This window comes from Lissotriton helveticus, chromosome 2_1 (genome assembly GCF_964261635.1).
Source record: "Lissotriton helveticus chromosome 2_1, aLisHel1.1, whole genome shotgun sequence".
In the NCBI taxonomy this organism is placed as follows: Eukaryota; Metazoa; Chordata; class Amphibia; order Caudata; family Salamandridae; genus Lissotriton; species Lissotriton helveticus.
In genome coordinates this window covers 1503806235-1503833558 of record NC_136059.1, presented here as the reverse complement: position 1 = coordinate 1503833558, position 27324 = coordinate 1503806235, and positions in this window count along the sequence as shown.

Genomic DNA, 27324 nt, shown 5'->3' with positions numbered 1-27324 from the left:
ATGACTCGGTGTCCCCATCTACTTCCTGGGGAGCGTCTGTGGTGCTGGGCAGGGGATGCCTCGACAAATAATCTGCTGGGTTGTTCACCCCCGTCCGATACATGACCTCAAAGTCATATTGTTGAATCTGCATTGCACACCATTCGATCCTTGGCAGCCCACTTCTTGCCATGCCTCTGAACAAAGGCACGAGTGGTTTGTGGTCTGTGATCACTTTGAAATTGTGGCCACACAAGTAGATATCGAAATGTTGACAGGCCCATCGACTTGCCAATGCCTCTCTTTCGATCTGGGCGTAGTGCGTTTCCACCGCTGTGAGGGCCCGACTGGCATATGCAATAGGTACCCATTCTTCCATCTGATCTTGCTGCAACAGGACTGCCCCCAAGCCGACAGGGCTGGCATTGACAACCAGTTCCATGGGCTTTCCGGGCTTGAAGTACGCTACCGTCGCTCCTTGCAGGAGTGCACCCTTGATATCCTGGAACGCCTGCACTTCTGCCCGGGACACTCACCACCTTGCTCCCTTTTTTGTTAGTGCTCTCAGGGGTTGATAGAGTAGCCAGGTACGGGATGGATCTGCCACAATAGTTTGCCATCCCTAAGAAGCTTCTCACTTCGATTTGACTCTGTGGCATTGCTGCGGTTCGGATTGCTTCCACTTTTGCCGGGTCCACTTGTAGGCCATGCAGCGAAAACCTGTACCCAAACAACTCCACCTCGTCGCAGTAAAAAGCGCATTTTTCTTTGTGTAAAGTTAAGCCTCACTCCACGAGCCTCTGCAACGTTGTCCTCAGTCGTGGATGGTGTTCCTCCAGCGAGTTTGAAAATATGAGTACGTCGTCGCTCACATTGATTATGCCTACCAGCCCGGACAGTGCTTCCCTGAGTGCATCTTGAAAGACCTGCGCGGCTGACAACACCCCAAAACTGAGGCGCTTGAACCCCCTCAGCCCCACATGGGTCGAAAAAGTGGTTATGTTGCAGCTTTTTTTCCTCCAGGACCAGTTGGTGATAACTAGAATTCAAATCTACCTTCAAAAACCACTTGGCCCCGTTTATGTCAGCTACAATCTCATCAATGGTGGGTGTTAAATGGCGCTCACGTTTGATCGCTTTATTGGGCAACCTCATGTCCACACATAGATGAATGGCTCCTGGTTGTTTGCGTTTTGGGGCAATCACAAGCGGGGACATCCACGCGGTGGGACCAGAGACCCTCTCAATTACTCCTGCTTGTTCTAGGGGTCTAGTTCGGCTTCTACCAGCGGTCTCAAATGGAAGGGCACTCGGCGGTGTCTCTCTAGGCCACAGTTGCCACATGATTTGTTGCCTGAACGTTCGTTCATACTCTCTCGACCACGACCCACACTCTTACAGATGACATCCACTCACTCCTCTTTGACGTTGCTTGGGTGCCCCGGATGCTGCCCTGCTGTTCGTCTTGCCAGTACGGATTCCATCTATCCAGCTCTGGCATCGGCCAACTTGTGCGATCTCCCTAACACCAGGATGCTATCAAGAGATATTCCAGGTTGGCGCAGGATCAGTTTGCGCAGTTACGACGACTTGCATCCTTGTATGAGTTGCGCACAGATCTCAAACTGCTTATTAACACCCACGCATGAACTTGCCAATTTCCGCAAGCGTGTGAAGAACATATCCACCAATTCTTCATCCTTTTGCTTGGCCTGTCTCGATTTGAAGTGTTCATAATTGGGGTTGACCTGGGGGTCGAAATAGCGATTGAGAGCTCTTACTGCTTTTGCGTAGTCGTTGCTGTCTCTGGTGTCTGGCAAATCCTGGAATAACTCATATAACTCATCCCCACCCATATGCAGCATGGTGGGTTGCTTCACTGCGCAGACGGTTTCTCGTGCAGCAATGAAATCATTCTCTAATTGCCCAATCCATTTTTTCCAAAGTGGCACCGCTGTCGCTGGGTCAGCTAGCTGGCTGAACGGTGGTAGTGCATTTAGGGGCATGCGTGAGCAGGTGTCACTAGGCCTTTGATCACCCCCCTCAGCTGGGACCGACATTCTCCTGTCTCCTCCCGACTACTTCTTGTCTGTGCTTGTCTCTGATTTTAATGCTTGTTCTTGTTCATGCTGGCCTGACCCCTTGTCCCTTCACCACTTTCCTTCCTTGTTCAGTTTATTTTTTATATTTAGCCCCCTCTGCCGCCTTGCTTTGCTTACATTTCTGTCCTGGGGGGAGGAGGAGGGACTGCACTTGCTCTGCCGCTGCTTGTTTAACAATTTCTTACCTGGGGGTGGGGGCACTGTACACCCCTGCCACACTGCTTCTTTATTCACACTCCACAGCCGATTTCACCTGGAGACTCTAATCCCGCTGCTCCCTCCGTGCGCGCACATGTGGGCTGACTCACTCACTGACGCTCGCTCAATGTCTCCAGCCCTTCATGTACCTGCTTGGACTGACCTGCGCACTTTCACTCCTCTAAGGATGTGATTTTAGTTATGCGCACACACGGCGTCGCTCACGTCGTTCTTTGAAGCCTGCGCCTCACCGTCTTATCTGCTGCCCCTTATACGACCTTCTCAGTCACCTTGCAGCCTCAGCGCGCCCTCCGTCGGGTTCATCGCTCAATAATCAGGCCACACTGTTGTTGAGCGTAAAAGGCCATTTATTAGGACCAGGCTGCACAACATAAATCACAACAATAAACAACAACAACTAAAATCTCCCCCAACGCCAAAACTCCATCCTCATACTCTCCTTTCATTCCAGCTTCCGTTCTTCAATCTTACCTCCAATCTCTCTTCGCATCCTGGCACTACTCTCCTGCCACCAGTCGCCCGTTCCATCATTCACTCCTCCCCCCCACGAGAGGTGGGTGCGCCTGCTAGTGACTCCCCCACCCCTCCCAAATACCGCCACACCCGCAGCCCGTCCTAAACTGGCACGCTTTGCCGACCCTACCCCCAAACCCTAAAAACTGTAGGCTGGGCTGGTGGCCACAGAAAAACTATCCCACCCAGCAATGCTAGAATGCAGGAAGAGGAAGTCGCCTTCCTCCCCCTGCATTCTTATACCCACCCCCCAACCACGCCCCTTACCCCAGCCTGGTCCTTCCCTGCGCGAAAGACCCCGGGGGAAGACTAGAATGCGTCCTTGCTTCCCCCAGGGCCCTCCATGGCCTCTCCTCACACAGAGGCTGTCATCCTTGATTTCACGTTCTACAGGCACTCCGTGAGTACTTCGTCCCCGCCAGTGTAACTTTGGGGGTCTATGAGGGGCTTACCTAGATGCTGGTGTGTGGGGGGCTTACACTATAGAGGCACTCTGAGGGAAAACACAACCATTCAGTTAAAGGGTCCGTGTCGTCACCGCCATGAGCGCTGACGTCACCTTTTATTTTATACTTCCCGGTCCCTGCCCGGTCCAGGGAATTGCGGTGGATACATTGTCAGGTAGGTGCCGGGTGGCTCACTACACTTGTGAGGAAGTTGTGAAATTGCAGCGCCCGAAGAAATCGAGGAAATTAAATGCTCACCATTGATATTGATATTGATATACTTTTTAAGCACAAAGCACCAAGCAAAGCTATTTTGGATGTTTTTTTAATTATGACTCCCCTCAACGTTGGCATACCTCAGCATAGGGGCCAATTGTGGCCATGAATAATTTCCTTCTATTTGCTATGCTCGTGTCTATTCGAACGTCGGTATTTTCACTCGCTGCAGGTAAATGCCATTTGAAGTTCCACAATGTATCTAAGAGTTTCATTTTAACCACGTTCTTTTGTATTCAAACAAGTGGCAGAAAAACAGACCAAACTTATCAGTGTTGTTCTGTGCTCTTCATCCCACCCAACAAAAATCTATAGTGAGGTCCCACCCAATAAAAAAAACTATAGTGAAGCAGTATTTTAAGGGCATAATGCACCTAATGCTTTTTACCCCTTTTGTGCCCAGGGGGAAATGCATCGGTTCATCAGGGTCTAAACTTCTAAAAGTGTCTATCGGATCTTCTGAAGCAAATAATGTAATTTATTTAGCTATTATTAAAACGTGTGCTTCATACTTGATCAAGCAGCATACACCTGTGTATGTCACACAATGCACCTCCTGGGTTTAGCAATGTGCATCTATTGCCTCTCCTGCATAGTTTGCACTTCTTGCCACTCCTGTATGCTGCTGCTGCTTCATGTCCAAATGCTTTAGTTGTTTTAAATACTGCAGCAAATGATATATTTTAAATCCTAAGATGTGCCCAGAGCAGCATAAACCTGACTCTGAATGATAAACATTACATCAGCCGAGTGTCTACTTGCATAAACTCAACATAAAAAAAGCTTGTTGGGGGCACCAACAAAGATTGTTGCATGGGAGGCCACCAGTGGTAAAGTCGGATCTGATGTAACTGTACCTGGAGGTGACTTCTCCTGAGGACATTGTCAGCCTATTAAAAACCTAAAAGTCCTCTAATCCTGGATGTTTCTTAATCATCTGAAACATAATAACCTGAAGACTAAGTTCCTCCTTCTCTTGCTTCCAAAATACTTTGAAGACTAGCTCAACGCATCACTCCCTCCTTGATAGCATTAAATCCTTGGGCTTCATCCTTGACAAAAACCTGAATCTGCAGGCCGACATTAGTGCCAAATCCAAGAATGCACATAACGAAATTAGACTCCTTAGAAGAATGAAGTCCTTCATCACTTCAGATGACTTCAGAACTGTGCTGCAAGCCCTAGTCCTCTCCAGACTCGACCATCAAATCTCCATTCTGGCAGGTATTCTGAAAACTCACCTTATCCTTTTAGAAGCAGCCCCCAGCTCTACATTTCACCTTATTGCCAGTGCAAGAAGGTCAAATCACGGTATGCCAAGTTTAGGAGAGCTTAACTGACTCCCCAATAAGGAGAGAAACGTATTCAAGTCTTGACTTGAATCGACTTGTGGACCTGGTTGGTCCACAAGTCGATTCACGCATAGTCCTCCCCATTATCTTGCAAAGACACTGATAACCACCGGGTTCTCTTTCTCGCTTCAAAGTTATGACACCCTCCTCATGAAATCTCTACCTTTCAAGAAGACAAAAACATTGCAGCAACCCCTCTCTAGGAACAGCCATCGTGTATGGAACTCTGTTTCCACCCCCAGAAGAACTAACCCATCATATACTGCCTTTAAAAAATCTGAGACTCTACTCTCCCAATGTCACTTCGATTTCTGAATATTGCCTGCTCACCACTCTACTAAGTACTTCCTTCCCAACTAGACATTCGTCTGCTGCTGTTTACTCAGCTTCCCTAAAGACTGCTAAAAGAGATGTCCTGAATCATCGTCCAACACCTTATCTTGTCCTATCTCCCAAAACTTAAATAATGGCCATGTGACCAACTTTCATTGACTGTAAGGAGTGGCCAGCTATTTGTAGCTTGCTCATTCCCCTTTGTTTACTTTTGCCTACCTTCTATTACACATTGTTTATTGATACCTATCCGATACACATGTGGGTCTCTTTTGCACTATAAAAAAAAAATACAAATAAATAACTATATATGTACGAGTCTTGCACCCATATCTACCGAAATACTGCAATCATCATAACCTGGAAAGAAATAGATTCTTACCGGCGAGCGGTAAAATCACTTGTCTCCTGCACCAGGCAAGGTTTCTAGACTTCACAGTGAACAGCAGACCGATGCACATCACAGATGAAAACGTGGGCCAATGTGCTACCAAAAAACAGAATACAGGAAACATAAACCTGAGTTGTAATGTGCTAACTTTTTTTCTATCTTTGATCATGGAATTTAAGTAACAAGTCAAGCCAAATAGAATTACAGCGGAAAGAGACAAAGTACAATTTACATATCTAAGAAACCAATCATGAAATAAAGATGTGCACTGTCACCAGTGAATGAAAATATATTCTCAGGGGTCTAGTCCTCCAAAATGACTTTTATTGGAAAAAATAAATATTTATTTTTTGCGGTCTGAAGGCTTAGAAAAACAGTCCACTAACTTTGAAAGGTGGTAAGTACCATTTTAAGTGTTCTGGATTTTCTTCACTTCTTTGATGGGTAAAAGGTTATGTGTCTCAAAAATTTCTCTAAAGGCACTAGTTGGTTCGTAATTCTTTTCTGGTTCCCATTCTGGGGCCCATATTTATAAATATTTCACACAATACAACGCAGCAAGCCACCTTGCTGTGCTGCACTGCGTGAAAGGGAGAGGGCAGGAATGCACCGTATTATAGCCTTTGGGCCCGTCGTAGTGGGCTATACTGGCTATTAAAGGCCCGCTCCAGTGTGAAAGGCACGAGCCTTCGGCTCGGGCCTTAACAAGGGAGCGGGCCTTTAATAGCGGTGTAGCCCAGCTACAAAGGGCTAAAGGCTATTAGAACATACTGCCACTAGAGGGCAGAATGTTCTAACAAATAAAACAAAGGCAGCCTGAGGGGATTGAAATCCCCTGGGGCTCCAGAGGCCTTTGTTAAAAAAACATTGGAATGTTGCTCTGTGGGCCTTTACCGGCCCGTAGAAGCATGAAGCACTCCATTGTATTCAACGGAGTGCTCCACATTCCAATGTTCTAATATAGCCTTATAGCCCGCCGTAGAGGGCTATACCGGCTATTAAAGGCCCTCTCCAGCGTTAAAGGCCCCGAGCCGAAGACGAGGGCCTTCAACAAGGGAGAGGGACTTTAATAGCGGTATAGCCCATCTACGAAGGGCTATAAGGCTATTAGAACATTCTGTCCCTAGAGGACAGAATGTTCTAACAAAAAAAAACAAAGCCTTTTGGGAGCGTGAGGGGATTGGAATCCCCTCAGGTTCCCTGAAGCCTTTGTTCACAGCCAGAGCTGTGAACAAAGAACCATTGGAATGTTGGAGCTACAGGCTTATACCAGCCATTATAAGCCCAGAGCACTCCATTGTTTTCAATGGAGCTCTCAACATTCCAATGTTCTAATTAATATTATACAGCACAATTCTCTCTGCCTGGGTGGCGCACAAACTTCTGAACCATGGTGCAAGGGTGCCTGCATTGTTGGCAGGATTGTTTTTGTGCGGGAAGGTGCGGGACACCTTACTGCACAAAAACAATCCTCAGAGGCATTTTCCTCTTTCTACGTGTGCCGCATAATGCAGCACAAGTAAAAAGAGTAAACAATGAGGAGAAATAAAGATATTTCTTCTTGTTTCGCCTCTGGTGGGGAGACGTACAATTCTGAAAAATTCCTTGGTCTACCAGTGTTGGCATATCTGGGAATGTGTCAGAATGCATTGGTGGATAGGTGGAATCACCCACCTCCACCCATGGAACACCTCCATGTTGCAGTGTAACGCAAGGAAGCGATTGGTGCTGCCTTGCATTGCTCTACATCAACAACCCATGCAGGGCCATATAAGGTGGACTTGCGTGGCTTGGTAAATCTCAGTTAGGTATTGCGTTGCCCTTTCTTTCCTTCGCGTGGGGCAAGGGCGACACAAAGCCTTGATAAACATGGGCCTAAGAGTCAACAATGTCCTTGGAAGTTGGTGTTGACACGTTTTCACCCTGACATTTACGGGGCTCTCCTCAAACTGGAGAACCGTTGAAGCCTGAGTCTTCTGATTAATTCACAGGGAAAATGTCCTCAAGGGGAAAGGGGATAAGAAAAAGTTTCTTTTTTGGGGTTGGGAGTTTTGTTGGAACGGACGCTGTGTCCTTGCTCCAATTCCATTCTGGCCTAGTCATGTTTTGAATCTCTGGTGACCAAGATGAATGAGATCTGCTCTAGGGTCGGGCACTAGTCCTCTAATTGGAGGCTGCTGGCGAGTTGAGGTGAAAGCTGGTGCCACTCTGTGTGTTTCAGAGCCGGGGTTGTGGCCAACCTGGTCACCAGAGAGCTGGTGTACTTTTCAGAAGTAAAATAGTCTGTTATACTTTGGAATAAGAGCACTTCCTAGGAGGTGGAAGAATACACTAAAAAGCCAATAGCATGAGGTGAGAGATGTACACTTCTCTGTGCTGATCCAAGATGTGAGTGAAAAAGTTTCAAAGCACTGGCAAAAGGGGGGTCTCCCAGATATGACAATAGCTGAACGGGACTGATCGAAAGCCTGGTCCAAAGCACACTGTCATGCCAGACCTAAAACGGACAAATGTAGCTCTTTCCTTCTGATCATGCTCTTTAACTAGCTCTACTAGGTAGAGAAAAGGCCTTACATCTGCTGAACAAGGAATTTCCTTCCCATGCATCTAAGTTCGAAACAGGAGTAACACTTGTCATCAATGGTGGCATCGCAAGATAGCTGACAATACAGAGTTCTGTACCCGTATTTGCTGAACCTTTGCTTTATATTATAAGGCAGAAGGGAAGGATAGACGGGTGCATGGACTTTCTCTGCTTGTACGATTGATTGTCTGAAGAACTTTTGAAGTCATTTTATGTAAATCAATTGTTTAGGGGGACATGTAAATGTGACATTGATCTATTATACCACTCTTATATCTGTTTGTATACATTTTGTTTTTCACAAAAAAAGACAGACATCTTTGGCTTTCTAACTGTTAGTGCTCACTGTGATGCATGATATTACGGTGCAGACAATTGAGTGGGTTTGAAACAACAAAGTCCTCCGTAATTTCCTAGGTGTATTCATTTGAAACTATGACACTAAACGCCTCATCAAGGACGTGGCTACACTATGTGACTGTGGGTAGTGTGGGCAACGCCTTCATCTTACAGATTTATTTGAGTTGGGGGCCGGAAAAATACAGCAATACTTAAAGTATATAAAGGCAAGGAGAGCTAGATGTTAGATGATGACGTTGAGGCTGGGTGAGATGCAACAGCCTATAGACTAGCTGCCTCAAAAAAGTGCCTTTCCTTGTTCTGCTAGAAATTCTAGAAATTGTCCATCTTTTAATAGTGGCCTATGGTCATTGAGTCATCTGTTAGTTGTCTGTCCAGCATTTCCAGATAAAAGAAGGAGGCTGCTACTCCCAGTTTTTAGAGGTACGGGTATTAGGTATTTTGCTGCATTGTTTAGTACAATTATGAATTGTGAAAATACTATGCTATGTTATAAGCTCTGCAAATATTTTGAGAAACTTTGCTCAAGATTTAGGGACAATGTATTAGCAAGCTATTTATGAATTGATGCTAGAACATAGACAACTATTTTCAATATAGTTGGTCAATTAATGCACTTTAGAATTGTGTGATACTGTTCAGGTTACATATCATTTTTGTACTTTAACTTTGTACTTTACATTGTGGTTGCTTGCCTTGAAGTTTACAATATGCTCTTGCACTTGACATTTTGAATTGGTGACTTTAAAAAATAAGGTTGAGCAGCAATGGGTACCAGGATATATAATATGTAATTAAGGAGCAGTAGCAGTACTTAATTTGTAAAGAAAAAAAAAGTGCCTGGGCCCTCATTAGGTGGTCACTTCCTCCTGCACTGCTCATTACCACTGTCCGTGCTGCCAGCTACAGTAACAACACAACTATTAATCCTCACACCCATAAAGTTGTGGCAATTCTGACTATTCCTTGCCCCCAAAGCTATAAAAATGGCTTTGGCAGCAGGTATTAATAATTTTTTAACACATATTGAATTAATAAACAACTTTTATTGTGATCATCTCTTAATTACGCAAACATTGCCACCATGTGGCAGACTCTCATAAGTGTCGGTGTTGCCAATTAAGTGCCGGGGCTGAGCACCGGTAACCACTGGCTCAGATTAAGCACTGGTAAGAGATGTTAACAGGGCCGGACTGGGAACAGCAACAAGCCCTGGCAGGTTACTTCTCCACCGGCCCTGGGAACGGGAGGGGAGGAGGGTGTTACCCGCTGAGCACTCCTCCCGTTTACTTATAAAGTGGCCGATTTTGCAGCACTGATGCAAAACCGGAACCCTGTAAGAAAAGCAGACCCCTACAGCCACAAAACCGGCCTCCACCCGTCCGGCCCACCGGGGAAATGCCCAGTGCCTGCTACGGCCAGTCCGGCCCTGGATATTAATGCATTTTAAATATGGTAACGTTGTGTTAGGAAGATACACTTTGCATTTTAAACTGCCGTATTTGCACTAGTAGCTGGTATAAATTAATAAATTAGCTGGTTTACTAAATCTTAAATAAGGGGTATAATTAAAGACTATTTTAGTGCTGGTATAATGTAGGGTGGTGCGTGTGTTAATAATGTATGTTTTTATTGAATAACTGTTTTAGGGGACTAAATGCAGTGAATTAACATGATATGTGCTTGTTTCCTTTTTTTTTTAAATTCTTTTTTATTTTGTTAAAGAACATACAATGGCTTCCATGGTCACGAAAGCGGGCTACATAGGCGTACAGTAGATCACAGAAAGACTCAAACGGTATATCAATGTCATAACAATGAGACTGTAGTACATCAAGACATTTAAACATCTACCTCAAGTACCGATCGTCGAGGCTGGGGGGGTTCACAGATGTTGCCTCTGTAGTCGTTCCATTTATTCCATATTTCCCCCCATTTTTTGGGGCACCCCCGGGCTACATACAAGGTCTTTCTTGTAACATGCACCAGTCCATGTCACGTTATCATTCAGCAAGACGCAGAGGGGTGACTGCCCCCCCATAGTCTCGCAATGTTCCGCTTCGCCACCATCTGGCCAAGTGTTGCCCATAGCCTGCCTCTTGCTGGTAGGTCCGTTGGCTCCCATATGTTCAGGATGCAGCGCTTTGCCTCTGGGCGCAACTCTACCCCCCAAACGTCTTGCATGCAGCGCACCGCTTTCACCCAATAGGCCTGCAACAACGGACACTCCCATATCATGTGGAAGAAGGAGCCAGCCATTCCGCACCCCCTCCTACACCCGTCATCATCACTTCTGCCCATTCTCTTCAGCCTGGTGATTGAAATGTACACTCTGTGTAAAATCTTAAGTTGGATGAGCCGCAGCCTGGATGAGATAGCTACCTCCTTAGGGGAGGCCAGCGCACACCTCCACTCCTCCTCATCAATTTCCAAACCATCAGCCGCCCACCTCCCCTTTAGGCCCAGACGTAAGTCGGGGAGGTTATTTATCAGTTTCTTATAGGTGAGTGAGATTGCATGTTCCTGCATGTGGCATCCAACAACCTATCCTCCAGGGGGGAGGCTTGTGGGGGTAGTGTACCGTGTGGAATATTCTTCTTCAGTGAATGACGGACTTGGATGTATCGAAAGTACTCAGTGTCCGCGAGCTCAAACGTAGTTTGTAGGGATGTAAAGGTTTTGACCCCGCTTGCGTCCCACAGGTCCCCAATCCGAGAGATGCCAATTAGGTCCCAGTTTCGGAACCCATTGGTGTGACCCAGGAGGCCAAGAAGCTCGGACACCCATAGCGGGGTGGCCAATGTGAGCACGTTGTGCCAGCCCATCTTCCGTTGGACAATGTGCCACAGTTGTACAGAGTGGAGAGTCGGCCCCGTAAATACGTGCTTGACTGTCCTTGAGTAAAGCGCGGCTTCATAGTTCCCCCCAGGTAGGAGCCACCGGTCCATGCCATACCCTGGGCCATTGCCGTCGCAAAATGTACCCTGGTTGATAGCCGATAGATGTGCCGCCCAGTAATACCTGCGGATGTCAGGCAGGGCTATCCTCCATCGTACCACCCCAGAGTCAATTTCTGCAGGGCTATTCGGGGTGCACCGGACCACACTAGGTTCCTCTGCGCCGCCTCGATGGCCGTAAAATACGAAGATGGAATACGATCAGGGTAGTTCTGGAGGGCATACAGGAACCGGGGTAGCGCCATCATTTTAAAATGTGCCGCCCGGCCCAGCAGGGAGACCGGGAGCTTTTGCCAGGCGGCGGAGTCTTGCTTGAGCCTCTGAAGGGGCAGGAGTAAATTTTTGTCATACATTGCGGCCCTGTCCTTGGACATAAAGATGCCCAAGTATGTGAAGCCCTCGGTGACCACCTTTCAGGGACAACCACGTGGAGGTACGGGGGTGTTACCTTGGAGGACATACAGGAGAGACTTACTCCAGTTGATACTGTACCCGGAGTTCCTACCAAAGTTTGTGAAAATGTCAAGAGCTACGATCAATGATCTCCGGGGCCGCAATAGATAAAGGAGGATATCTTCGGCGTATAACGAGATCCTGTCCTCCCAACAATCTGCCCACCGGAGCCCCTTCAGAGCAACGACTTGTCTAATCCAGGTGGCCAGCGGCTCAAGGGAAAGGGCGAATAGAAGGGGCGAGAGCGGACACCCCTGGCGTGTCCCTCTCTCCAGAGTGAAGGCCTCCGAGACCTTAATGTTCACGACCACCTGGGCAAGCGGCTCCGAATAGAGGAGTCGCACCCAAGAGATAAAACTGGGCCCAAAACCCAGTTTACGGAGGACCGCCTTCATGTATGCCCACTCAAGGGTATCGAAGGCCATCGTGGCATCAAGCGATACCACCACCGCGTCTTCGCCTATCGTATGGCATCTCCCCAACACCCCGTTCAAACGGCAGAGATTGAGTGCCGTGTCTCGGTGGGGCATAAATCCTGATTGGTCCGGATGGACCAGGGAGGCAAGGACCGGCTGGAGTCTATTGGCCAGGACTTTCGCTAATATCTTGGGCTCCGCGTTCAGCAGGGAGATGGGCCTGTACGAGGCACCTAGCTCCCTGGGCTTCCCTTCTTTAGGAATCACAACAATTGTTGCCAGCCTTTGGTCACAGGGTAACACCCCCTTGGACCTACTCTCGTCAAACATACGCTTAAGATAGGGGCGGATGCCATCTGGCTTGAGCTTGTAGAGCTCAATCGGAAGGCCATTGGGACCAAGCGCTTTACCGGGACGAAGGTCTCCGATTGCACGCTCTACTTCCGCCATGGTAAGTGGCGCCTCCAAGAGGTCATGCTCTTCGTCAGAGAGGGCCGACATCCTCAGGTACGCTAGTAGTGCAATCGAGTCTTCCTCCGGGCGGTCAGACTCCCTGCTATAGAGTTTCTGGAAATGACGGACAAATTCCGTGACTATGTCGTGCGGTTCAGTGACTACTGTGCCGCCCCTTGTTCGAATCTCAGCCACCACCTTACTTGCTTGTTGCTTTTTATCGAGCCACGCCAGGAGCTTACCCGCCTTGTCCCCCTGGTCGTATATCTTACCCTCCCTAGCGGCCGCCATCTTTTTTGCTGCCTCCGTGACCATCGCCTGGTATTCCGTGGTTTTCAAGGACAGCCTATGGCGCGCCCCAGGTGTATCCTCAGTACGCACCGCCTCCTCCAGTGTCTCTAGGTCAGCCTCAATTTTAACCAGCTGTGCCTCCCTCTCTTTATGCCGACCAGCAATTGCCGAAAGCGCCTCTCCTCTGAGGACCGTTTTAAAGGCCTCCCATAGAGTAATCGCCGATTCCACAGAACCGTCGTTACTATCGAAATAGTGGCTATGGAGAGGGTCAATGCCTTGCGGAGGTCCTCGTTGTGTAGGTACCAGGCATTAATAGGCGCGACGCACCCCTCCCGCCTATTTCCAACTGTCACGTGGACCAGGACTGGCGAGTGGTCAGAAATACCTCGTGCAAGATGTGTTGCCGTGCGCACCTCTATGTCTCGGTGCAGGTGAGTGAGGAAGTCCCCCAGCCATCTCTGTCCCCTAGGTGTATCCCTGGGCGGATGCCTGTCCAATGCCCCAGAAACTACCGCGTTAAAGTCCCCTCCCATAAACAACTGCCCATCCGGGAGGGACAGGAGGAGTGTACCCAGGTCAGTGAACGCCTGCGACTGGAGACCCGGCTGGACATAAGTGGAAACCAGAGTAAGCCTGCGCCCCTCCCACTTCCCCGAAATTGTGGCAAAGCGGCCCTGCGGGTCAGTGGCAGTGTGATCTGGAAGGAATGGGAAAGTGCGTCGGAGAAGGACACCCACACCCCAGGACCCCGTGATAAAGCCAGAGTGGACCGCCAAGGTGTAACCGTACCTATTTAGGGCTTGGCAGGTGTTGCCTAACAAATAGGTCTCCTGTAACATCACAACGTCAGGCAGGTGGCGCTTAACAAACTGCAACACCATAGTGCGTTTGAGCTTGTCCCCCAGCCCATTAACGTTCCAACTTAGTAACTTGAGGCTTTTGTCCCATTTCTTAGCCATATCCATATTTCACAGTCCGCCCAGACCCCGGTATCTCTGCATGCCATTGAACCTTCTCAGAACCCCTCAAGTGTGACCAATCAAACATTTTCCTCCTCCCCAACTCCCTACAACTCCTCACCACCTCCCACCCCCTACCCCCCTTTGTCCTCCCACCTCCAGCTCCACCCCTCCCCTTTTCTTTCTCAAACAACCCCACACCTCCCTCCCTTCTCAGCCCAACTGGACCCATCTCCCTCCCCAGAAAACCGAACCCCCCCACCCTGCCCCCTGCTATGTAGGTTTCAAACTACCCACTTCCCCAATAGGCAGAGCGCCTATCGCCCAACCCCAGTCCCGGAGTGAGGGAACCGCCCCCCCGACCCCCAGGAAACTCTGTTAGGGAGTACGTGAGCCGGCCCCAACTCCAGCCGCCATCCCGGTGCTGTCCCCAAACTAGGAAGCCCCTGCAGCCGTGGAGCGCCCAAAGTCCAGCAATACAGTCACAGAGTCACTGGGCGGATGTAAATACCCTCCCACACTGGAATCAAGAAAAAGTATAAACATCACAAACACACTATAAGTTACAGTTCAGCAGGGCATGGTACCGTAGTCCAAGTCCTCAACGTGCAGCTGTGTCCCGGATAGAGTCCCCCCGGGGAATGGCCGACCTGGAGCGCCACGATCTTTGGCTCCGTGCGTCCCCCTCTGATTGTTCCGCAGCGGACCCGGGGACGGGCCCCGACTTCCCCTCCACGTGCCATGTTCTTGCAGCTTCTGGTCCGCCGGCGCTGCCGTGTCAAGCCACTCCTGGACCGCCACCGGCGAGGTGAAGAAGTGGGACTTGCCTCCCACAATGATCCTTAGTTTGGCAGGGAAGAACATCATGTACTTGATGCCCCGGTCACGGAGCGCCGCCTTTCCTCCCAGGAAGGAGCACCTTTCCTGCTGGACCTGCAGTGTAAAGTCGGGAAAGAAACGGATGGTGGCTCCCTCATATTGCAGGTCGCCCTGTTGCCTTGCCACCTGAAGGATAGCGTCGCGGTCCCTGTAGTTCAATATTTTGGTGATTATCGTCCTGGGTGGAGCCCCCGGCTTGGGTTTAGGGACCGGCGCGCGGTGGGTCTGTTCAATCGTGAAGATCTTGGACAATCTTTTAGGCTTCAGGTGGTGGAGGATAAGGTCCTCTAGAAACAGTTCCACACTCTGCCCTTCCGTTCCCTCCGGCACACCTACCACGCGGATGTTACTCCTCCGGGCCCTCCCTTCCTGATCCTCGAGCCGTAGGGCCATTTGGCGGTGCTGGTGAACAAGCTCGTTGATCCGACCTTCAAGTTGTTTTTACGAGGTCTGTAACGCTTTAATGTCCGTAGCATTGGATTTGGATCTCTCCGTGGTCTTACCCAGGTCTGCACGAAGTAGGTTCACTTCAATGGAGATCTTATCCATTTTTGTCTTGAAATTATTGCCTAGCGTCTGGATCGCGGCCATGATGGAAGTTAGGGATGGCTCCGTCTGGCCCACCTGGTCCCCGACTGCCGCTCCCAACTGTCCTTGACCCAGCGGCACCGCATATTTGTCCAGCTTGTTTGTTTGGGTGGATGGTCCTCCCTTGGGCCGCATCGTGCACAGGCAGCTCCCCCGCGGCCCAACCACCGGGTCGACTGGACGCGGGATGTCAGTGGAGATCTCCGGCGCGTCTGCCACCGACTCATGCGATCCGTATCTCTACCACCGTAGGGAGGGCCCCACTCAGCACCTGGCATGCAGTGGTATTCACACCACCTCCGGCCCTCCGCTCGCCAACGGTAGTCAGGGGCGTCCTCGCCCGGTCCCTACTGGCACAGCCCGCACAAACCTTAAATGTGTCCAGAACTTCGCCACCCCGGGAATTTCTCACCAAGGGCCCAAGTCTTCTCCGCCGCGCCCGGGTGTCTGCAGCGCTTCCACAAGGGCCACACACTCCTCCTGGGCCCCTTCACCTCCTCTGGCGCCGATTCCCTGGGGTCCGGGGGCTCCCACTCCTGGTTCAGCGCCCCAGGGGCCTCGTCCCCCGGGGGCACCCCAGCGGGACCCGGCCAATGGCCTCCAGGTCTGCCAATCTGTATTTTTCACCGCCACTACAGGGCCCCTGCTGCTTACTGCCAGTCTGTAGGCCCCCCTCCAGGTCAGGGGTGCTTGCCCCTCTGGTCGCTGTATGCCGCTCCTCGCCTCAGGGCCCAGCTCCCAAAGGGAGCTACAAAATGGCGCCCACCGGATCTACAGCAGCGCCCCCAGGGGCCCGCACTCCCCCTCTCGCTCCGCTCAGCTGCAGGGTCTGCCGGGTGTTCAGCAGCGGTGAGGCCCGTGCACCGCAGCAGTCACAGGCCCACAGGTCGTTTGGCCCCCTCCAGGCCGGGCATCAACGTTAGGCCCCAAGTTTTTTTCCCGACCCGAGGGCTCCAAGCCACAAGCCCGGAGTCCGCCGCGGAAGAGGAAAGGGCCGCGACTCGGCTGCACCAGGTCCTCAGACTCCGCTCCTCGCCCACTTCGAGAGCGCCATACAGCAGGGAGCCAGGGCGCAGATGGAGAAGCGCCCTGGCCAGGATTTCAGGTCGGATTTGACGGGGACAGTTGCGGTCCCGGTGGAGCTCGGGTTCTAGGCGGCCATCTTTGCCGGCGCCTGGCCACGCCCCCTCTTGTTTCCTTTTTAGTTTAATTCTGCAGCACGATTGACAATCACAAGCTCTTAATGTACGGTTAATTATCTTACAATTGTATTAGTCTTTTATGGCTATTATCCATTTTTGTATATGTATTTATTTAAGGATAGAAAATGTACTTAAAATTACGTTTGTATTTTAATAGGACATTTTTGATTAGCCGAACTGGCATAAATAGCAAATTTAAGAATTTTACTTACTGAACTATAGCATTACATATTAAGGTAGTACTAACAGGCAGATCAAGATCAGGGTCAGCAAACTTATTTTTTTCCATTGCTACAAATAATATAAATTAAAACAACAGTTTGTGTTATGGAAAAGTATCCGCAAAAACAATCTAGTGAGTTAAAATTCAGTGTCCCAATGTATTTGAGAGGTTGCTGGTGAAATTATTTTTCGACTGACAGATGCAGGATGGACCTCAAAGTAACTAAACTGTCTGTTGAATTTAGTGTTACACAAAGACCCGGAACACTGTATTTTTTAGGGGATGATCAAGAGAGCGCATGAAATCTGTATCCCCTTCACATAAGCATAATTCTTTTGGTACTACTACTATGTTTATATTTGCTCTGCTGAGCTGTGAGAATTATATAAGGGAGCACAACGCCCATTCTGTTATAGAGAATACATCAGCAGATGAAATAATCAGGTTCACTCATTCAAGAGGGGAATATAAATACGAAACGTGCTGACGCCACCGACGGGCGGTTAGTGGTGCTTTATAAAACCCATAAACAGTGCTTAATTTGAGCAGGAGCTTTCAGGTGCTCAGCACTTCTAAAAATAAAAAGGATAACATACGTTGCATGGTTTCTGGCTGGTAAATGTTCCTAGACAGGCCAGCATACGCCTGTCCAGGCAGGCATGATTGTGTATCACCAAGTTAGTGATGATGTCATCTCGCCGATCACAAATCCAAGAAGTCATCGACAAACTATGTCTTGCATTCTATTCCCAGAGTCTGCTGCACCATGCCACTGCCTGAGCCTAAGCCTCCCATTGGATAATTGTAGCTGGGGGCTGGCTCAAGACGGAGTTGAGGCAAGGAAGCTGCGAGAGCGCATATTGGAACTTGGGAGTGAGGGCTCTTAAGGAAGAATAAACGAAAGTAAGTGTGGACTTTCCACTTGCTGTGTAGCCATAGTAGCATATCCTGCAGCCCTGCATTGCTGCTATCCTCAACGTGCTCGATGCGGCTGTGGCCCAACACAACTTTTTTGCGCCATGGCGTCACCTGTAGAATCTGTGCGCTGCACCCCAGCATGGTAATTGCTGAGCGTGTGTGAGTCCAATAGGCACCACAGCCATACTTACCGCCATTGGCAGCATTACGACTGGGGACAATGCCTGTGCTGTGGCAGGCAGGGTCACAGCAAGCTGAGCAGTGGATGCCAATGCCGTCGCCTTCCCTGGCCCTACTTATTACAGGCAGCACTAGTAGTGACATCACCTGCTGTGCTCGAGCAGCTACCTGTAATATATATATAACCCAGTTATACTGCACTGATTAAAATATGCAAAAAAAGAATTTTCATCTAGTGTACATTTTGTTTTTGCACTCGGTGTAGGTAAGAAAGTAAAACACATGTCATCTTCCTCTTCTTTAGGAAAGACAACAGGAAAACGCAGAGTTCAAAATAGCAGGGACGTGTACAGGCTGTTGATAGGGGTCACAGGCAGCAGCAGTGTTATAGATGAGAGAGAGAGCAGGAGTAAAGAGGAGAAAGAAACAACAGGAGAGGAGAGAGATAAGACGGAGCTAAGTAGAAGAAAAGGAGAGCAAATCAGATACAAAGAGAAAGCAGCCATGATGTGAAGAAGAGAGCAGTAAGAAGAGAGAAGATAGAATGAAAGGATGTAGAGGACAGGACAGAGGAAAAAAAGCAGACAAATGATAAAACGGAGGCACAGCTAATCACTGCTAGAAGAGTGATCATAAAGAGCCAAGATCGGGGGGAGAGAGAGCAGAGCATGGATAAAAGTGAAGAGGAAAAAGGGCAGGGGTAGAATGAATATAGGGCAAATCAGAAATGCAGGGAATAAGACAACACACCAGGTGTGACAAAGATGATAGAACAAAATTAGAGAGGTTAGAAGATAGACTATTAGAGCAAAGACGTAGGGTACAGACAACAGATCAAGGTTAGAAGACAGAGACTGAGGCAGTGAGAGTGCTGAAAGTGGGGCTCACCGGAGGAAGTGAGCTGTGGCCTCATTGCCCAAATTTTCAGCACCTGCACTTCTTTTTTTTTACAAATTAAGCACTGCCCATAAGTAAATAAATAAAGAAAGAAAAAAGATGAGATAGCTCCTAAAAGATGCCTCTGACCCTTGCATTTGACAAGTATGGGCTGAAAACACATACATCGTTTGTTTTTTTCTCTGTATTTATATACTATGCAATGTTGATGCTATTTTTATAACGGAAGTGAGGATTGCCTCTAAAGAGGGATGCAGTTCCTGACTGAATGCATCTCCAGGAGTTCACAGTCCTTTGAGTGAGTGTAAAACATTCATCAGAATCCCCTGTGGCGCAGAGGGTCTCAACTTTTTGCCCCCCCCCCACCTTTTTGAGTGCCCATTTTCAGATCACAGCCAAAGAATATGTGAGATATTGGATATTCTTTGGTCCCTGATCACATTCTGTGGGGGGGGGGGGGTCATTGTATGTTTGTCAGTGTGCAGCCATCTCTAAGGCTAAGGGACAACATATGCTATACACTTAGGATGCATCAGTTTCCACTTCCTGCGGTGGGGAACATGTAGATCTAGGCGCATATAAAGGATAGTGCATGGGACTTTAAAAAAAATCTAACTCACTGCATTTTTAATCTCTACATAACATTGCAGGATCAGTGGCTATTTGCCCAATTCTCTTTAACATTCATACTTGCTAAAACATGCTAAAATTCATGGGGCATGTATGACTACACTTAACTGTCGATTTTGACATACCACATCCCTCTGCCAAGGATTCACCACCTGCCTCCAAGTCACCAATTACAAGCAGGTGGAGAAGGGCGTGCTACTGCTAATTAAAATACAGTATTCCTAGAGTGTGGCTTAGTTCACATAGAATATGGCGGTTGTAGGAAAGTAGTATCTGCTTCTTATGGTTACCCCCACTTTTTTTGCTTGATGTCTCACTGTTTTTTACTAGGCTGACTGTTATCCTGCTAATCAGGACCCTAGTCTATCTGCTTTCTCCCTTAAATTGACATACATGTACTTTGGCACACTCCAGATTGGATACTGAGGTACCCTTATAAGCCCCTAGTATTTGGTACACATGTACCCAGGACATAGGTACCCCAGAAGCCTCCGATGGGCTGAAGCATGTATTATGCCACCCATGAGAGGCCATGCAAAATGGAACTTGAGGTCTGCTACTGCAGACTGTGTAGGATGGTGCTTGCACCACTTACATCAGTTATAGGTTCACTATATCTAATTGTCACTACACTTAAAACTTAGAAGTCACCCCTATAGCATGCCCTAACAATCCTGAAGGCAGGGTGCTGGGTTTTATGTGAGAGGATGCCCCTGCATAAGCAGAGCCTCTCTCAGCCTTCGTAGACCATTCTCCCGGGTTGTCTGTGACTCAGTGGGACATATAGGTAGGGATGCACTAAACCTCGCGGTAAATGCTATCTCGATAACGGCTGCATAGAAACATATCGAGTTTAGTATCAAACACCTTGGAAGCATACCTCCACACTAGTAACTGGTTTGGGAGGTATGATTCCACCCTTCTGAAGCGAGTTTGGTGGAGTCACTGGCCTTACCAGTACCAGCCTTCTTGCCCCAGACAGCACAAAATAGATGCTGCCAGCTAGAGACACCTTTCTGCCCTCCTGCTGCTGAGCCAAGCTTGAGCAGAGGAAGGTAGCACACTAGGCATCCTGTCACAGGGAGGTGTGACCACCTCCCAGACAGGATTTGTTGTATTGGGGCTGGGTGGGTGCACTCTGAGAAGTGCCTAAAAGCCTGCACTGGGGGCACATTTAGTGTCCCTGTGCATAGTAAAGCTCAAACCAGTTCTGGGAGCCATTGGCTCCTGCTCTGGCTCAGAACTGGACAAAGGACATGGGCGTAGTCACCCCTCTGTCCTGCCCCTCCTCTAGGAGGGTCTGCTGAATCTGTCCAACCCTCTACCGTGGTTACAAAAGGGCTTACCTGGCTGCATGACTTTAGATTTTACGTGGACAAGATTCTACAACAACAAATCACTGACCTTCGACCGTCTGGACACCTTGGACTTCGCTGGATCTTGACTGGGCTCGACTTCATTCCCCTTTCTGTCCGAAGCTTATTTTGTGCCTTTGGTCCATGCAGGCTCTGTGCAGGACATGTGGTGCACTTAAGACAACCGAAGACTCTCCCTTGGAGGGACGGAGTCATTCCCCTGGTTCGCAGGCACCTAACCCCAACTGACCAGTCTGCTGCTCCTGACCTCCTGCCAACTCCGAAGATTTCAGCAACACAGGTGGTGTGTTTCCAAATGTCCCTGAGGTTGATCTGCACTCTCACTGAGTTTGAGGCCAGTATCCTTTCTGGGGACTGCATAACCCGAACCCCTGTACACTCCGTCCATTTACAGTTGCATATGCATGTTGGCAACTCCCGAACTTGTGCACTGGACTTTGTGTAGTCCTGACCCTGAGCAGTATTTGCACCAAAGAACTCCGGCCTCCTCACACGGTGTGCTTCGTGGGTTGGTACTTTGCAATCTTGCTCGAGGTCCCCTCGCGACTCCTGGTTATTCGGCCTGTGGGTCCTCCTGAGGGTCATCTTGATTTCTCATGGGCTTTCCTGATTGCTCCAGATGTGCCCTGACTCCCCAGTGCTTTGTGAGTCTCCTGGACCTAGCTGGTCCACACCACAACCTGCTTGACCTTCCTGCGTGGGTTGCTTTTGCCATGTCTTGTTGGTGCTCCCGCCGGACACCGACCTCTCAGCACTCGACATACTTCATGGGAAATCTCACCTCGGCTCCTGGTTGTCCTAGACATCTCCTGGTCCGCGTGGCTGCAGAGTCAAGCATTCCTTTTTCGCACCTGAAGCACCCAAAATCGGTGAGCATTCGTCTCCCGAGCCCCTGGTTACTCTGAAGAGACCCAGACACTGTCTCCTTTGCTTTCAGTTTCCTTCCTTCCAGAATCCAGGCTTGGATTCCACCGGACCCTTTTCACCTTCACGGCAGCAGTACTTCTTCACAGCCTTCCATTGAGAACGACAAGCGTTTCCGATGCCACTTCAGACCTATGCACCACGCTCCTCTGGGATCGGTAACTCTGGTACTACGGTATCCACGGGTGGCTCTTCAAACTCTTAGGTTTCAAAGGGTTCGCTGGGAGTCCTCCTAGAGTGGTCCTTAAACGTGTAACCGCGACTTTCTCATAGAATTGTACGGAGCCCGCGGTCGTGTTCCCACACTGCACCCGGCCTCCGTGGGGTCCCTCTCTACTCACCCTGGGTGGTTTCTTGGAGTCCCAGCATTCTACGTGCTCTTGAACTTGTCTTGATTTCAGTCATGACTGTTATACCACTATTTTAGTATATGGTTTGGTCTCCCCCTGGAGCCCACGGGGTATTGTGCTACTTACAACTGTTCTATTGATTTCATATGGTGTGCTTGGTGTTCTATCCTCATGTAGAGGATAGTAGAGAGGGTTATATTAATAAATACATATGTTTATATAACTACTGTGTGGTTCTCCTTCATTTAGTCATTCAGGAGGTGATATTCTGGTAAAACAAGCTGCTTTATATTCCTTCAAGATTAAGCCTGTAGGCTGTTCTCCATAGCTACCACTAGGGTAGCTTTCAACAAGGTTATCTTTGACCTCATACATCATAAGGGTCGTGTGGATTGGTACAAGGTGCCCACTTTAATTAGTGGACAGCATATACCAAGCCACCTTCTCGCAGTTGTGTCCAAGTTATTCTCCTCAGTACTGCGTGGAATGGATGCAGCTTCTGCCCATATAAGTAATACTTAAAGAACCTGTCAGCATACCATTTCTATGTTTGCCTCTTCCTGAGCGGTGCAAAGTATGATCTTTGAAGATGCTGCGGTTCTCCTGATGGCAGTGGTAGAACCCTTCATCTTGAAAAGACGAAGCGGCTGTGGAAACCACCAGAAGCCTCTTCAGGTTGGTGCATCTCTATTTTCCTGCTTTGCTGACATTTTGCATCAAATCCCACTTGCTGGTGCTCCTACACACCTTCTTTCTTTATATATTTGAAGACTATCATTCAGTCATACAGCCTAAACCCTCAACTAACCGCACTACAATACATGGAATTAATATTCTGCTCACACTGTACATATTTTAGCACAAGCAAGATTTTCTTCAGCACATAGTAGAATTAAGATATCAGAAAATCCACATCTAAATACGAATCCCCTGAAAGCTCAGAAAGAGTGAGAGAATAGAATGAGGGATGAAGAAGGAAAAGAAGGAAAGAAATTACAAATAAGATATATAATGAGTGAGAATAGAGAGCAGGAGGATGGTGGCGCATGCAGAGAAAAAACAAAGGATAATGTAAAGGAACGAGGAGCAAATAGTAGGAACCTAGCAACGCAGGGGTTGGAAGGGATGAGTTTGAACTTAGAAATAAACTAAGATATGAAAAATAAGGAGGGCAGAAGTCTGTGGATGTATTTTGAAGCATCACACTATAGGGAAGGAGGTAAAAGATTGAGAAAGCTATACCCCTTAAACCGACAACAGCTTTTGCTAACTTTTTTAAAATGTTCCAGCCGTAGAGAGATGGGAACAAACAACCTTCGACAAGTGGGGTTTATACAAAATAAAAATGGGAAGGAGGTCACCAAAGTATTGATGTATTCTGGTCTAGTAAAAATCCACATTAACAAAAGCAAAAACTGAGCTGCAGAAGCATGGAATAAGGGTAATCCCAGACTTAGAGCTGCCTATAGCAGATAATCATGGATTAGCATTCTTGAGTCATCTTGTGGGACTAGGGTAAAGACAAAGAAAATTAATTGATCCGGACCGGAAAGGAAAGGAAGCTATGGAAATCACAGTATATAGGGGGAGGATAGTGAAGGGTTGGAGTGATGAAAACAGTGTAGACATGTATAGGAACCATACCACACAAGCCCAGGAAGAAGAGGGTGGTTAAGTGAAATAGATTAAGACATCAGGTCATCGCACAACCTCTGGATACTTCCTTGGAATATAAATGGTTTTAGTAAAATATCAAAATCAGAGACCGTTACAATAAAAATACTAGATACCTATGAGATTGTGTGTCTGCAAGAAACATGGCTGTTCGATGAAACCCCAATGAAAGAAGGATATGTGCCGTCAATAAACATGCAACAAAAAGTCAGCAACAAAGCCCTGCAGGGGGGATATCCACTCCGATATCAACCTGAATAGCTAGGAAGGTGACATCTTTATCAGTGAGACGCAAATGGCTGGTAGCATGTAAAGTGGAGCCCTGGGACCCGTATCCCATGAATGAAAAGTTGATAATAGTAAATGTTTATATACAGGTGGGAGGGCGGTCTGAGGAGTATAGGCAGGAAATGGGAAGGATGAAAGAAGGATGTTGACTGCTTGTGTGAAATTTACCAGCAAGATATTTTTATATTGATGGGGACCTGAACCATGAATTGCACCCAAATAAAGAGGATAGATGGTCTGAAGAAATGTTGAAATCATTTAATATGAAGGTGGCAAATTTCCCTATAACTAAAGGATCTAAATGGATTATAGCGCTGGGAAAATATCTGGACTCAAAAGGCCTAGTTTGTTTAAATGGACATGTAGGTGAGGATCGCCCAGCACAACAGTCTTTTAAGGTTGGTCAGGAACTATGCCACTTGACTATATGTATAAGCATGCTTGGAACTTTGACAAAATAAGGGATTTCCAAGTGGGCAGTGAAGAGGGAAGTGATCACAACCCATTGAAATTAAAGCTGCAGAGAGGAATAATTATGCTAAGGGAAAAGGTGATCCCCCTGGAGATGGACTATCCTGAATGACCGAACACTAGATTAACAGAAGAAAAAATGGGAAAATGATCAAATCTCCAGCAAATTCTATCATTTGAGGATGCCTCGGATGGACATCCAGAATGGTATGAGAATATTGGGCATGTGGTAGAGGGCCCTTAGAGTGGTCTTAAAAGGAAAAGGAGTAAGAAATGCAAAAGCCCCAAACATCCAAGAAGATAAAAACAAATGGTTTACCGAGGAATGTAGGTCTCTAAAGGCACAGCTAAAGAAAGGGGAAAGAAATCTTAAAATAAGGTATGAAACAGAAAGTCATAATGTTCTGATGAAGTTAAGGTGAAGGTATACAACTTTAATCAGACACCAGAAAAGAGAACCTGAAGACAGGTGTTGGGGGCATATGATAAAGACAATAGAATCTAAAAGCACAATACTCTTCTGGAAACTGGTACAAGAAGGGTGAGGAATTACACAGGTAACGGTGATCTGTGTGGTAGACAAAGAAGATAGACGGGTCTTCTTGAGGAGATAGATGGCCCAGGTTGGTGGGCTGACTTATTGTACAGGTTATTTGACAAGATCTTGGATACAGGATTATATCTAAAAACTGAAGTGGCGCAATTATCAGGCCGATACACTAAAAAGGAGATATAAAAAAAATTACAAAATATAGGGTGATTAATCTCCTTAATGTGGCCGAAAGGTATATGCAAAAATAATCTTGGGAATGTTGAAGGAATGGGCTGATGTTCATTGCATAGTACCACCAGAACAGGGGGGATTTAAAGAACGACACTCGACAATTTGTCATTGCTTCACGCTCTGGTCCATTGCATGTAAGATTGTTGAGCAGAGGGGAAGTTTATTTTGCTGTTTTGTAGACTTCTGCACAGCATTTGATCTAGTTGATGGAAGTCGTCTACGGAGGCATTGGAACACCACATTTTCCCAAAAGAACCTCCAAAGGTTAAGCCAGGAGCTACATAGGAGCAACTGGGCCCAGGTCATCATGGACACTATGGGGACTCCTATACATAAAATACAAATAAATAAAAGGTTGAGACAGAGGTGTGTACTAGCCCCCTTTCTCTTGTCCTTATTCGTCGCTGACCTGCCAGTGACTTTAGCTATTGCAAAAGGATTTAGCCCCAAAATGAATGGCAAACATGTAGTATGCCTTTTGTATGCAGATGACCTCGTGATTCTAGACCAAACAGAAATTGGCCTGCAAAGGAAACTAGATAAATTCGACGATTATTGTGGACGGAAAAAAATAGTAGTAAATATGGATAAAACTAGGGTACTTTGCTTTGGTAAGGCTAATAGTAATTTTAATTGGCACATACGTTTTGGAGAAACTTGAATTAGTTAATGAATATAAGTATCTTGGAGTCAGGTTTGAGAGGGCCTTGAAATAGAAAACACACTTAGAGGCACTGAAGACTAGGGCTATTACTTCGGTGAGCCTTCAACAAAGCCTTTGGAGAAATGTCATACCAACCAGTCCTAAAAGGTTGTGTAACAATGGTTCCCCCGCAGTTGCAATACAGAGCCTAACTGCTATACGTTAGTGGCAAAACTAAGTGTGATGCTGAGGAGGGGAAGTGTGTTAAGTATTTACTGTCACTCCCCAGCTCTGCCATGATTCAAGCAAGAAGACTAGAAACTGGCATGATATCCTGGAATATACTGGCTGCAAAAGCATTAATAAGATTCTGGGGGAAATTGAGTGGGGAGGAGAAACAGAAAGTTTCTCAGTGGAGTAAGAATGTAATTGTGCAAAGTAAACTAAAATGGGCAAAAACTGTTAGGATCAAAATGGGTGCCATTTGCAAAGAAATGAAAGTAATGTTGTGTCCACGAGTGAGTTGAAAGCGCTAGTCAAAGAATTGTCCCGCAAACGTGACTATCAATAATTAAGCTGGAAAAAAACTACATTTTATGTTAAACTCATGGCGGAATAAAGGGAGTTTTCCGTTCATGGATATCTTACCAAATCAGCTGTTAAGAAATTAAGGGCCCAATGTAGGTAATCCCAGATTACCGATTCTTAAATACCGAATCATACCGATTCGGTATTTAAGAACTGGCAATCGGGATGTAGGTATTTTTACCGATTCAATTACCGAATCGGTAAAAATCGGTAATTACCGAATCGGTATTTACAGATTCGGTAATTGCCATTAATTCCTATGGGCCTTGAGGCCCATTGGAATCAATGGCAATTACCGAATCGGTAAATACTGATTCGGTAAAATTACTGAATTTACAAGAGGGACAGGGTGTCACTTTGACACCCTGTTGCACCCCAGATTCTGGCTTGTGTGCAATGTGACACACATACATGCCCTTAGGGCATGTATGTGTGCCACATGGCACGGGTGTACATGCACAGATGTGCATGTACACAGAAATTCATAATTTACCACCAAATATTATTTGGTGGTAAATTATGAATCGGTAATGGCCTGTGGCACTGTTTAAAGTGCCACCTACATCTTGATTTACCGATTCGGTAACTTTACCGATTCGGTATTTTACCGAATCGGTAAATT